Here is a 14,243-nt window from a genome sequence, read left to right on the forward strand (position 1 = left end):
CCGATAATGATTAACTGACCAACTGACCACTAGTAAATTTTTACTAGTGTTTTTATACACAGTTTGTTTTTCTCTTCTATCTTCCTGTTCTCTATTTCTGGACTTTCTTAACCACAAAATTGTTATTTCTCTGTGACGTCAATCAGGAAGTCCTTGTTTATCTCGTCACAGGTCTACCTTTCTATTGTCAGAAATAGTTCTTGCTTTCCCTTTCACTACACTTTGTTTGTTCAAATAAGAGGATTGTTTCCGTGAATTCTTTCTAGGTATATTTTCAATCAATTGTTTTTATAAATAATAAAAAAATTTCATCCTAGTCTCTGTTCACGTTACACTCCTCCACTTAAAAAACATACTACTGAGTCATCCTGAAATGGACACCAATAATTAATTTCAGGCTAGTCTATTCGGATCACCCTGTATATTGAAACACTGGTAAACTTTTGTACTCAACACAGATCCAGGGAAGCACAAAAGCAAGAGGGAAGTTAAGAGTGATCGTCACAGCATATGGGTAAGCTGCCAGACAGAGAACACAAAAGAATAGAAGTGAAAGACTGTGTGTCATTAATGGTACCAAGTTGTACAAAATTACACAAATCGTAAAATAGGTATGGAAGATTTAGATTATTCAACCACATAGTCTAAAATGTAACATTAGAAGTATTGAAACAACAAAGTCACATAATCCTTATCATTATTAGAAGCTAGGAAACACTTTAGTCAACGTGAAATTTGTTGGAATTGAAATAGATATTATAACAATGGTTATAAACCAAGAGGTAAACATCAGTATTTCATGTGTATTTTAGAATGACATAACATATATACATCAATACCTAAAAAATAATACTTAAAACTATGAAATTAAATACTAATACTACATAGGGTATATGTATATAAATATAATATATATATTGTTGGAAATTAATTCCGTATTGGTTTCTCTTTCGCACCAACCATTGCTCCATTAAGTGAGATGCCCTAGGCGTCTACTATTCTCTCAAATGCACATGTACCATCACAGAAATAGTTAAAAGGTGATTAGCTGTTATGGACTATGAGAGGTTAATCGTTATAACAATGCAAGGTGAAATCAAGAGACCAATTAATGAACGAAAAAGAAAAACATGACAGACTAGGGTTTTTCGTTTTTTTTTTAATTACCCAACACCAAAACATATTTACATAGGTAATCATATTCGTGAAGTAGAACGATGATAATATGGGCTGGTCAAGGGAGCATTCATGGAATCAGGGGACACAGGTGTGGACGGGGATGCTTCTGATGGACTTAGTAAAGACGACATAAGCACCGCAGTTTCACTAGTTACGGGATTCGTCCGTCTATGGGGACTATTCCTGTATTGAGACGTGATATTGGAATTATAGAATCGTGATCGCTGCCGTCGGCGGGCATATTTGTAAATACAAATACAAGCAATTAACGAAGCTATTAATGCCAACGAACCTAAACTGGCACAAGTGATCACAAAGGTAGATGCGTCAATGAGGTTTGCTGCCTGCGCCACTGGTATCCACAAGATCCACATGAGAATCCTGTAAGGAAAATATGGTCGGAATAGAGACGTGTACTGGGACTTCCTTTTATATATATATCTACATATAATAAATGACTCTACATGAAAGATGAAGGCCTAAACGTACACTATATTAGAAAGGGAAAATGAAAATTAGAAATAATAGTTTATTTCTGAGCTTCTTTTTGAGGGTAGAAAACAGCGAACTAATATTAACAATTTTCCATATGGGGAAAGAGAACTTGTTACAAATGGAGATAATTTTGTAACTTCCTCATACATGTCAGCGCTGAAATTAGGTCAGGTGCACATAGCTTTACCAATGACGTCACGGGGTTGCCATTCTCCCCCAAGTGTTTTGCATAACGCTAAATTAATAGCGATCATGCAAAACACTTGGGGGAGATAGGCTATGGACATCGTAGGGGGTAGGAAATCTTGACCTTGGAATTTCCAGCGTGGAACATCGTAATACAGACTTCCGTGTTGCAATGTAGTTTGCGATAGGGATGTGTCGACAATAACGCGTGTGAATCATATACAGTCCGTAAGGTTGTTCTGTGAGAAAAACTACGCGGTGTTTTTTTTTTTTTTCATTTTACTGGCCGTAGCATTGGGAAGCCGCTCTGGTGAGTACCTGTAAATTACGTATAATTTTTTTTTTTTATTTGTCTGAAAGATGGAGCTATAATAAATGTGCATTTAATAACGCAGGTTAGGGATGTTGGTATAGAAGGAAATGCATTCAAAAAGGGTTGCTGTAAAGGAATGTGGAATACCACAATGAAGGGAGGGTAGGGTTTGTATTGGGCCTAACCACGACCTATGTCGTGTTTTCTTTGGGTGTTACACAATTTTGTCGTTACCTAACTTCGGCCTATGTCGAAGCATTCAGCACTAAGCTGCTTCCTACTTCTTCATCTTTACAACCGAATGCATTTTCTGCTTAATAATATTATCAGTACAGATTTGCACAGAAATCTATGAGTAATATGTTTAAAATATTGAATTGCATTAATCATTGCTCATTTATGTATACATGTTACTGCAGTGTTTAGAGGTGAACAATTCTTGTTTTTCAAATGCAAAAGAAGTTTAAGCTCTGAATGGGGGAAATTTCCGAATGGGGGGAAACGCGGGTTAAGTCCCCTCTGTGACCGGACATGAAAATCCGTAGTTCACAGGATTTTATTTTCAGTGTTTGATATTATAGGCGGCATAGGTCATCAACAGTACAGAACATGATGTCCACAAAATTATTTTGTCGTCCAGTGATTTGTTGTATGGACAATTGGGGCAATATTATGAGATGAGTGTGTTAGGGTACTAGCCCAATATGTGTTACTTGATGTAATATCATAATATTTCCGTAATTTAAAAAAGAAAGAACACATATGGTCAGTGCTTCTATGAGAAATTATATTGTTGGGGGGGGGGAGCCCGTAAATAGTGCGAGGGCCTAGTCCAATGCTTTACGTTAAATATGCAAAGCTAATAACGTTAGTCGTTTCCGGGGGATCATTCTAGCTCTAGGGGGGGCAATGCCTCCCTCAGTTTTGTGGAGAAGATACACTGCTTACGGTCGAGAGAAAAAAAAACGTGTAGGATGACTTGTTCAATGAATGAGTATACATTCGTGCGTATGCCGTAAACAATGCTATGCAGCCTGCTAACCAGTGAAGGTGCATTCCCAACTAATATGATGGGAGCGCATAACATATTATGTAGGCTAGAAATAGTAGTAGTGAAAGTTGGAATCCATATCTGAGTCTCCTACAGTAACTGTAATAACGGAGGGGGAAGTAAGTGAAACAGCATCGAGTAGAGAATTACTTTTTTTTTTTTTAAAAAAAAGAACTACTCTTTTCTTGCTAAAGCTACCGGGAAAAGAAAAAATATAACTGAAACCGATTGTGAGAACGTGAAATAGAATTGGGAGTTCAAACATGAAGGTTGCAATTATACCATACACTCATATACATGATATTCCACATTTGTACATCATTAACCTGACTGTAAATATTGCCTGTATTTGGTTACAAACTCTGGATTAGGTCCGTCTTCTGGAATGCAGAGTTTGAGGCGCGCTTTAGTGATCGGAACCTGTTTGTCATTGATAGTAACTAGATATGAGTTACCATCAAGTTTACTATGGATTTCGTGAGGGCCGTCATAGAGTTGTTGAAAGCTCTTACAATCTCCAGGTTTTGTGTATAAACGTCGGACAACAACCTTCTGACCGGGTAAGAATTCCGTCGGCGTTTTTCGCGAGTGTAACTTTTCTTGGCGACGCTCGAAAATCTGATTTCGTCTATGTAAAACGTAATCACGCATTTCCCGTGCTTGTGTGAGCCGTGCATGATTGTCGAGGTTATCCTCCGGGGCATTCAATATACGATCTATGGCAAATACAGGTTGAATACCATACAAAATAGAGAATGGACTCACTCCAAGCTCTGTAAGCGGAGTCTTATTCACAGATGCCGTTGCAATGTGAAGAAACTCAGGCCAGCGTGAATGCTGATCCTTCGTGAGAAAGCGGAGCGCATTTTGTATATCGCCAATTCGACTTTCGGCGTGACCTAGTGTCTGATGATGGGCAGGAAGGGCGTACTTCTACTCCCATACTCTCTAAGAATTTCTTGGTTTTTATGGAGGTGTGGCTGGTTTGACGATCTAAATACAAGGTAGATGGGCACGAGAAGGGAATCACAATGTGGTCCATGAAAAAGTTAATAAACGCTTCTGACGTTGGGGATTTAATAGGTGCGGTGATGACGTAACCACTGGCGTGGTCAGTCGCCAGATAGAAGTATTGATACTTCTCCGGTTCAGATGGTATCAAACGTCCAGCAAGATCAATGGAAAAACATCATAAAATAGTACTCTGGGGCAATTGTTGAATAATCTCCACAGAAGGATTGTAAGAGCGTTTGAATAAGGAACACTCATGGCATTTCCGCAGTTTACTATGCAGCCATTTCTTCATTTGTGGGAAGTAATATTTTGCCTTCAACAATTGATACAGCTTCGTAAAGCCTGGGTGGGTCAAAGAGTGCGTATGCAACTCAGCAAAAATAGAATCCCTTAGTTTGTTAGGGACACAGAGTACAAGTCTATCTTGTGGGATCGCTTTAATTTTTCGATAAAGAATTCCCTTGGAAATCGTGAATTCCTTTTTCCATTGATTATACTGTCTGTGTGACGTGTCATCTGCTTGTAGTGTTCTTATCACTTTGCCAAAAAATGAATCTTGGCGCTGTAGTTCGCCAACATCAATACGCTTATCAAGTGCCAACAATTGAAATTCGTGGGGAGTTTCTTCCGCCTCTTCAATGGTGTCAGCTGAGACCGGAAGTGGGTTCCGACTAAGCAGGTCGCTTAATGTGTTATTCTGGCCCTTTATATGTTGGATTGTAAACGAGAATGTACTAAAGAAATCTCGCCAACGCTGAAGTTTGCCACTCAGATGATCCGAACTTTTTAAAGCCGTGACTGCCGTCGAGTGGGTGTAAATTATGAACTTCTGACCTATTAGATATTTATAAAATTTGCGTAAGCCAAAATAGACTGCATACAGTTCTAATTCATAGACGGGCGGAGGTGTTTTTCGTGGGGGGTGACGCGATGATGCATATTGCACCGGATGCCATTCTGTGTCGGATGAACGCTTTTGTAACAGGCACGTTCCAACTCCAATGGTTGAGGCATCCACTACTAAGGCATGGGTGGTGTCAGTAGTAGAGTAAATTTGGAGGAGGGGTGGGCTCGTCAATGCTTGACGCATCTCTTGGAAAGCCTTCTCACGCTCAGGTGTCCAAATTAACTTCTTCGGTGCGCCTTTTAAGGCATCATACAAGGGTGCCAAATTAAGGGAAATATTGGCAAAAAATCCACGAAAAAAGTTAACTGAAGCTAACCACGACCGCAATTGTTTCACCGTCGTTGGATTGGGAATTTTCAGAATTGCTTCTATTTTAGCAGGGTCAGGTTGTATGTGACCATTCTCAATAATGAACCCGAGACATTTTAATCGAGTAACGCCAAACACGGACTTTTTAAGATTGAATAGTACGTTATACTGTTGGGCAGTAGCAAGTACTTTATCCAAACTCTCAAGCAGTTCTTCAAAAGTTTGGGCGTGTAGATATATGTCATCTATGTACATTGTGAGTCTACTTGGGTCTACATTTTCGAAAATATCCCGTAAAACACGTTGAAGCATAATTGTGCTATTTACGTGACCCATTGGCATGGCTGTCAGCTGATACATCGAGTATGTTCAATTTAGGGATGGGACCGAAAAAGACGTAAAAGGTCTATCCTTTTTATCTAATGGAATTTGGTAGAATGACTGTGTTAAATCTAAGGTACAAAAGAATTTAGCATCGGCCAAATTATCTATAACATCCGCCATGTTGGCTGGAGCATCTCTTATAGTCAAAGAGTGAAGGTTCAATTTTCTGAGATCCAGGCAAATGCGCAGTTCATTTGAGTTAGGTTTTGGGATAACTAAGACGTTATTTCTCGTGGGAGAATCACTAAGCTCAATAATTCCCATCTGTAAAAGTTTGAGAATCTGTTCCCGCGCACGTTCTCTAAGACGGTGCGGAATGGTGAACATCGGAGAGCGAAACGATTCCCTAGATTGAAGATCTAATAATGCTTCATATGCTTCAATATGAGAAAAATCTACGTCTGACCATTTGAAAACAGTTGCGTATTTTATAAGTCTATCCCTAATCTGATTTTGGTGTTGTGCCGTGAGATCTTGGTTTATGATAAATTTAGATTGGTCAATGAGATGTCCTATTGTTCCCATTCGCTGTTTAACTTTTTTGTTGCACTTGCTGCCTAGTAGGAGTAAATAGCTTTCTAATGGTATTCACTCGCGCTGTTTCTGGAATGTCAGTTAGCTCAGACGCAATAGCTATAGGCGTTCCTTTATGAAAACGTTTGGGCTTGGAAGCTAAATTTACTACTGGAACCGCTATGTTGTCTACGCTGGCTGCCGTGTGTGCTATGAAACAACGTTTAAGGTTAGTGTTTATGGGCGTGTGAATGTGCAGAGTATTGAAACTAATAGCTAACGGGATTTCAAGTGGGACAAACGTCACTGAACGTGGAGGAACCGTGGTAGTTTGTTTACATACCAACGTTAAGTGTTTGTTTGTTTTCACCTGTTTTGCAACTTCATCCGGCAACTTATTAATGCATTGTGGTAATTTCTGTTCTTTGTTAGGAAAGTAACCTAAATGACATAATGTAAGCGTATTCGTATGGTATTCAATTACTGCCTGGTGTGTTCTGAGGAAATTATTTGCCAAAATTATGGGGAATTTCGGAATAGGGATAAGCCGAAACAAGACAGTAAAGGATTTTCCAGCTAATTTAATTTTAATATACGTAGCATGGGTCAGAACCATGGGTTTGTCACTAATACCATAAATGGATGTTTGTAACGGAAAAACAGACACGTTTCTTGGTAGTGCGGACCACGGAATTATAGACGTTTTCGCGACACTGTCCAGAAGAAAACGCTTCTTTTCATTACCTAAATGACCTTCCACATATGCTAATTGATCATCGAGGTGTAGTGGTAGCGTAATAGACGAAGTGGCATGATGTAGTGTTGTTGCTGCAGGGGTAGGTTCGGGCGAAACTGCAGGAGCGGAGGGCTCCTGCACCGTACCTAGTTTTTTGATCAGTAACGGCACTAGAAGTTGGGGGTGGTTGGGCTACCGGATGCGGCGTAGGTTGGTAGAATGGGTATGGAGGAGGAGGAGGGTATCCATAGAATGGATACGGTGCTGCATACGGAGGGTATGCAGGGGGAAGTTGACCAACATATGATTGGGGATTATTCCCAAGGGGCTGTTTATTTGCCTGTTTTTTCTTTTTGTTCTTGGGCTTCTGCTTCGTGTTACGTACTGGGTTCGATTCCGAGCCTCTGTCAGAACCTTGCCCTTTCTTATGTCCTTTTTGTTGCCATCCATGAGAGCACGGTGGACATTCTTGACATGTCGGTTGTGCCTGAGGATGGTGATGCTGCCGCTGATAATTACCAGCATTAGCAGGTGAATGTGCCCGTGGGGTGGGGGGGCGGTAAGGTTTTTCGGCAAAATGAACATGCGAAACGGATGCCTTTTGATTAAACAGTAGTTGGAGTGATTCTAGTTTTTCCAATATCTCAGACAAAGGATCTGCCTGTGCCATCGGGTTCGATTGCATTTTAGGAGCCGTTGCTGGCGACGCCACTGCATGCTGCCTGGGATCGCTAGCTACAGTCTCTTTATCACAAAGACGTGTTTGAAGCAGTAGGTCTGCTTTTTGACGTGTAAACGCGTCCTGCACAAAAGCATCAAAATTAGGGTACGTCTTTTGTGAAAAATAGTGCATATGCGATGGAAGCATAGCAATGACCGCGTCTGCTACGAAATCTTTAAATGATAGATTTGGATTGTATTTATCTGCTAAAAATTTCTTTTCGAATAAGAAATGCGTTAAAAGTTCTCCCGGGGCCTGACCTCGCGATCTATACGCATTCAACGCCGTTAAAGGTAACTGAGATGAACCGAACTGTTCTTCAAAGGCCGCTTTTAATCCTGCCCAGTCTTTAGTACGTAAAACATCTTCCTGGGTTTTGTACCAATATAAGGGAGGACCACTCAAACACGTGGGAAAAATAGCCTTTATGCGATCTGAAGATCAACCGTTAATCTCGGCTAAACGTTCAAAGTTCGCTAAGAATCTATCTACATTTTCGGAAGGTCCATCAGAAAACACATCTAAAGAAACAGAAGGGATTATCATCGAAACGGGGTTAGTACTATTAGATCTACTGCCAGAGCGCGTATTAGCCATAGTTAACACAATTGCACATTAAGAAACACAACTGAACAAAAAATGGCAAATTGCACTGAGAGAGAATAGCAAAAAATACATTGTCACTTAAAGATTAGGAGCAAAGGTCATGCATAGCATAAAATCAAAACCAAAGTAGCATAATCCTTATAATTCCTCTATAAGTTCGGTGAGCCATATCAAATTAATATATCCAATTACAGATGAATCTGAATCAAATTAAATATAACAAACAAGATAGCAACTACTGTTAATTAGCATGTCACGCGAGAGATTGGGGATTTTCATTATTACTACTGGTAAATAATGATACTATTAATCTAGTCTATCATTTTCTTTACAGTAAATCTGAATTGAAAGGAATGAGCTTAGTTGGCCCTCACAACTAAATCAATTTTTACATAAAGCACGACGCGAATGTCGGCACAATACCTTGGACCAACAAGCTCATAAGACATTGACAATCATTCACACTGAAATTCTATACATTACTGCTGTCCATTCATCAGGATAAATAACATAAATATAAACCATTAAGTAGAATAGTTTTGGATATGAGTATTCAAAACCTGAGTTAATTTCATATGCAAATAGATATAGTACAATGTAAGTATACAGTCCTGGCACATAGGCCTAAGGTGCTTGAGGAATTAGTTTAGGATATATGTTACCTCTGGTATTAATCTTACGCATGATAAGAAACAAATAAAGAACAATTCCAACTTACATGTTTCCAAGTACATCCAACAGTTGAAAGGAGAGACGGACAAAGTCGACGCGTGTACAGAGTGCGGATCGCGACTCGTATAGTTTCGTCCGATAATGATTAACTGACCAACTGACCACTAGTAAATTTTTACTAGTGTTTTTATACACAGTTTGTTTTTCTCTTCTATCTTCCTGTTCTCTATTTCTGGACTTTCTTAACCACAAAATTGTTATTTCTCTGTGACGTCAATCAGGAAGTCCTTGTTTATCTCGTCACAGGTCTACCTTTCTATTGACAGAAATAGTTCTTGCTTTCCCTTTCACTACACTTTGTTTGTTCAAATAAGAGGATTGTTTCCGTGAATTCTTTCTAGGTATATTTTCAATCAATTGTTTTTATAAACAATAAAAAAATTTCATCCTAGTCTCTGTTCACGTTACATTTTTTTTACATAGAGTAGGACTGCTTTTATATATAATTTTTCAACAGTTAAGACTGAAAATTCTCTATACAGGTTTCCTAGACTGTATTCTTTGTTTTTATTTAAACATATTCTTATAGTATTATTTTGCTGAACTTTTAAAGGTCTTATATGCGTCTCATAGGCAGATCCCCAACTTAAGATACCATACTGTAATATATTTTGTGTTAGTGCATAATATACCATATTTAAAACTTTTAATTCTAAACACCATCTTAATTGTACAAATTTATATAGCAATTTTCTTAATGTCTTGGCTACATGTTGAATATGCGATGACCACTTTAAATGTTTATCAATTTTCACTCCTAAATAATTTTGTTCACTTACTTTATTTATTGTATTACAGTTACAGTCTAAAGTATTAATATAGTTATGATATTTAAGACAAAATTTTGTGTCTGTCCGGTTATTTTTGGTGAGAAGGCAATATAATTGGTATTCGTTAAGTTTAGTACCAAAGAATTTTGTTCAAGCCATTGTTTTACTTTCTTTAATGTTATTTCCGCTTTTTTATAAGTTTCTTCCCACTTTTCCCTGTTATTGTTATAGTGGTGTCGTCTGCAAAAGATTGAATATAGACATCAATGCCTATATTGTACAAATCATTTATATAAATTATAAATAAAATTGGACCTAATACTGATCCTTGTGGCACTCCATAGCTAACCTGTGTTAAGTCACTCATAAAATTTCCAATTTTAACAGCTTGTAATCTATTACTTAAATAACTAATAAACCACGAGAGTACTACACCTCTTACTCCATAATGTTCTAGCTTAGTTAACAATATATTATGAGATATTGTATCGAATGCTTTGGTTAAGTCCAAAAATATTGTTATTACTTTTTCATTATGATCCATATAATTTGTTATTATTTCCATAAGTTTATAAATTGCATCAGATGTACTTCTCTCTTTTCTGAAACCAAACTGATTTAATGCAAGTATGTTATTAATTTCAAGAAAGGAAACTAATCTCTTTTTAATACATTTTTCTAATATTTTAGCACAATTACTAAGTAGCGATATTGGTCTATAGTTATTGAGATCCTTTCTTGACCCTTTTTTATATACTGGTTTCACGAGTGCTAGTTTAAATTGATTAGGGAAAATACCTGTTTCTAAACTCATATTATATATATGCAACAGTGGTTTAGTTATATCTTCTTTTACATTTTTCAATATTTTAGCAATTATTTCATCTAGTCCTGGAGCCGATTTTACTTTTAGTTGGTTTAAATAAAATGAGATTTCTTCTTCAGTAATAGGCGTAAAAAACATACTGTTTTTAGCTTTGTTTCCTAGATTTTCAATTATTTTGGTTAAATTTACATTTTTTACTAACCTTTCACCTATATTGCAGAAATATTTGTTGAATATGTCAACTACTAGTTTAGGATATTGCTGAAAGTTAATGTTACCCGTAGCCGTTTGTATTACTTTAATGTCCATGCTTTTGTTTTCTTTTTTGTCAATAATGTTTGATATTACATTCCATAATTTACCTGTATTGTTTTCACAGTTAACAATCTGCTTTTTATAGTACTCATTTTTTACAATTTTTATCAGTTGAGTTACCTTATTTCTATATTTTTTAGTGTTCTTTTATTTCTAGATTATCTTTATTTTTTATTACAAGTTTGCTTAATTTGTCTCTTTCTCGTATATGTAATATCAATTCATCAGTTATCCATGGCTTTAACTTACGATATTTTGGGAAAGTTTTTTCAATTACTATTTGTGAAGTTTTAATACATTTTTGTATTGTCGAAATGAAAGCTGAAGTAGCTAAATTTACATCCAAACTTTGATACACATTCAACCAACTACACTTCTGTATTTCATTTTTTAGTCTTTGGTAATCTATAATAGTTCGAGGTTTGTTTGTTATTGATTTATCGGCAATTTCCATATTTATGTTAACACTAGTAATATAATGATCTGTAATTGCCGTATGCAATATTGCTGCAGTGACATTTTGATTATATTTTTGCCTTAAAAAGATATGATCTATACAGGTTTTTGTTGTTTCAGTTACTCTTGTATAATTATTTATACATGAAATATACCCGTTTTTATAAAGTATGTTTAAGTAGTTGTCTACATTTTCGTCGTACCTATTACTTAATATGTCAAAATTTAAGTCTCCAATGACCAACCCATTTGTTTTGACATTTTAAAGTTCATTTTCGAAGGAGCCTAAGAATTCTCCTTCATTACCACTTGGCGTTCTATAAATACACATTAAATTATAGTTTTCTTTGCCATATGAAATATTTAAACTTAGACCAGAAGCATCATTTAATTCTAATTCTGTAATATTCTCAATACTGACATTATTATTTATAAATACCATTACACCATCTGCTTTATTTAGAGATCGTTTTGTGAAGAAACAATGATAATTTTTTAAATTTATTTCATATTGATTATTCCATGTTTCGGAGAGAACTAATACATGTAAATTAAATTCTAAATTTTGCAATAAAATTAAAAGCTCATACCAATTTTTACGAACACTTCTAATATTAAGATTCAAGATGTTGATACCAATTTTATCTTTAAACACATTATTAAATAAAGTGACAGTTTCACATACATTAGTTTCGATATTTTGTTGAGTATTTATATCTTCAATTATAGAACATGTTTCAAGCATTTATTTAACCCTTCCTACAATTCTTACTAAATGTTTTTGCTCAAAATTACGCCAATTTATCAACATCTTCTAGGCTACGTAATATAATAACATCTTTATCTCCCTCTCTTTTACGCAAATTTATGCTACCTGTACTATCTACCCACAGGAAGGCATAATTCTTTTCGGTTTTAATTTTCCTGGCTTTTCCAAATACCTTTCTGCGGTTTAGAGTTAGACTTTGATTGACATAGATGGGTTCATTATGGTTATATCCTAAGTGGGTGCAATTGAGATTCCTCCTTATTTTACGTTTCTGGAGGAAATTTTCTTTAACCTCTCTCCGAACAAACTTAACCATTATTGTTCCTGATGTTTGGTGAGGAGCTTTCTTTACTCTATGGCATACATCTATCATTTCTCTTTCAATGTTTAAGTCTAAAGCACGGCCCAACTGTTTTACAACTTCATATGTATCTTCGTTCCTTTTTTCTGGTACACCCTGTATTTCTAGCGTGTTTCGCCTTCCATACTAATCGAGCTCATCTAATCTCATCTGAGTGTCTAGTAGCTGCTTTTTGAGAGCGATGTTTTCTTCCTTCAGCCGTTCAATAGTAGCAAGGCACGCAGAAATGCTTTCTGATTGTTTTTTGATGATGTCTGCAATTTCATCCAGTTTCTGATGCGCCAGGTCAAGAGACTTTCCAAGTTCACGCTCAAGGTCGGTGTTGTTATTTTTAATCACGGAGATATCATCTTTTAGTTCTTTTAACAGTTTATAAATGTCTTCGATAGATGGAAGCACTTCATTCTGTTCTGAATTAGTATTACGCCTAGCTTTTATGCAACCTTTACACTTCCAAAGAAAATTTGATTGTTTCATATATTCCACGTAACTTTCTATTAACTGCGAACATTTTAGGTGGGTCCAGTTTAGACACTCAGTGTACTGAATTTTGGAGGTAACGTCTTGTCTCAGAACAGGTTTGGAACACTCAATGCAGGAGCTCATGATGTTTGTTTATATCTTATGATCGTACTCCTATTCAGGTATTTGATGTTTACGTGTCAATCAATTTATGAATTTTGCAACAGATAGTAAAGTCAGCGATATTATTTAACAAAATGTATCTAGTTAAATGTAAGAGTACTTACCGAATTCATTATTCTTGTATCACTTCACTCACGTAAACAGTATCACTTAAATTTAAACTAAATATTAGGAGCACTTTATAATGTGTCTTTACACATCCATACTAGTGTTGCCAGTCTAGAACATTCTTCATTAGTTTTACTAATGTGATAATAATCAAATCAAATTACACGTAAATCAATATTTCATAAACAAATTTAAAGTGCAGCAAAACCTCTCGAGCATAGACACACACAATCCTCTGCAGACAAAATTCTGAACAAATGAAGATTTTGTTCCGTGCAGTGCTTCAGGGAGAACCAATGAAAATACCAGCCACAGCGATGATTTCACTGAACCTCGATGTAAAAGCAAACTCGGTTGTTTATCATCGCGGCCACTAATTCACCATCGCGGTCGACCTCTAGGTCGTGATGTAGTGAACATCTCCAGCATGCGCTTACCCATTTGAATCCATGTATTTGTGCCATTATCGAGGTAGCGACCGCGACTTAAACCTCGATCACGATCGCGAGGTATCTTCGGTATGTCTTTACCCCAGCTAAGCAGATGTTATAATGCAAGTCGTAACTCGCAGCTGGACATTTAAGTTCGTTCAAAATGCTCCTCTTCGTGAAACCAGTACGCAAATCACAAACCAACAAACATATAAAGATAGGGATGATTGCACTTTCAAGTTGGAAAAGGGGAGGGCGTGCAATATATTTTATAATTAATAAATTGTTATCTCAGACGGAGATAGTATTCGAAGAAGATCAGAAGCTTCAAACCTCAAAAACATTGACATAGAACTGATGATTAATTGATGGAAGTCTATGTATGAAGTGTGATGAGACCTGGTCCCTAGGGAAAC

At 36.6% G+C, this 14,243-nt stretch overlaps 1 protein-coding gene across 1 annotated transcript in view; it reads left to right on the top strand.

Moving 5' to 3' along the window:
• The first annotated feature begins 2,078 nt into the window (after positions 1-2,078).
• Positions 2,079-14,243, top strand: part of LOC145685795 (uncharacterized) — a 276,175-nt gene continuing 264,010 nt past the window's right edge. The window contains exon 1 of the mRNA XM_081758334.1: positions 2,079-2,170. The gene's annotated coding sequence lies outside the window, so the exon portion shown is untranslated. The remainder of the gene's footprint in view (positions 2,171-14,243) is intronic.

Source organism: Thermobia domestica, chromosome 5 (assembly GCF_964235325.1).
Source record: "Thermobia domestica chromosome 5, izTheDome1.hap1.1, whole genome shotgun sequence".
In the NCBI taxonomy this organism is placed as follows: Eukaryota; Metazoa; Arthropoda; class Insecta; order Zygentoma; family Lepismatidae; genus Thermobia; species Thermobia domestica.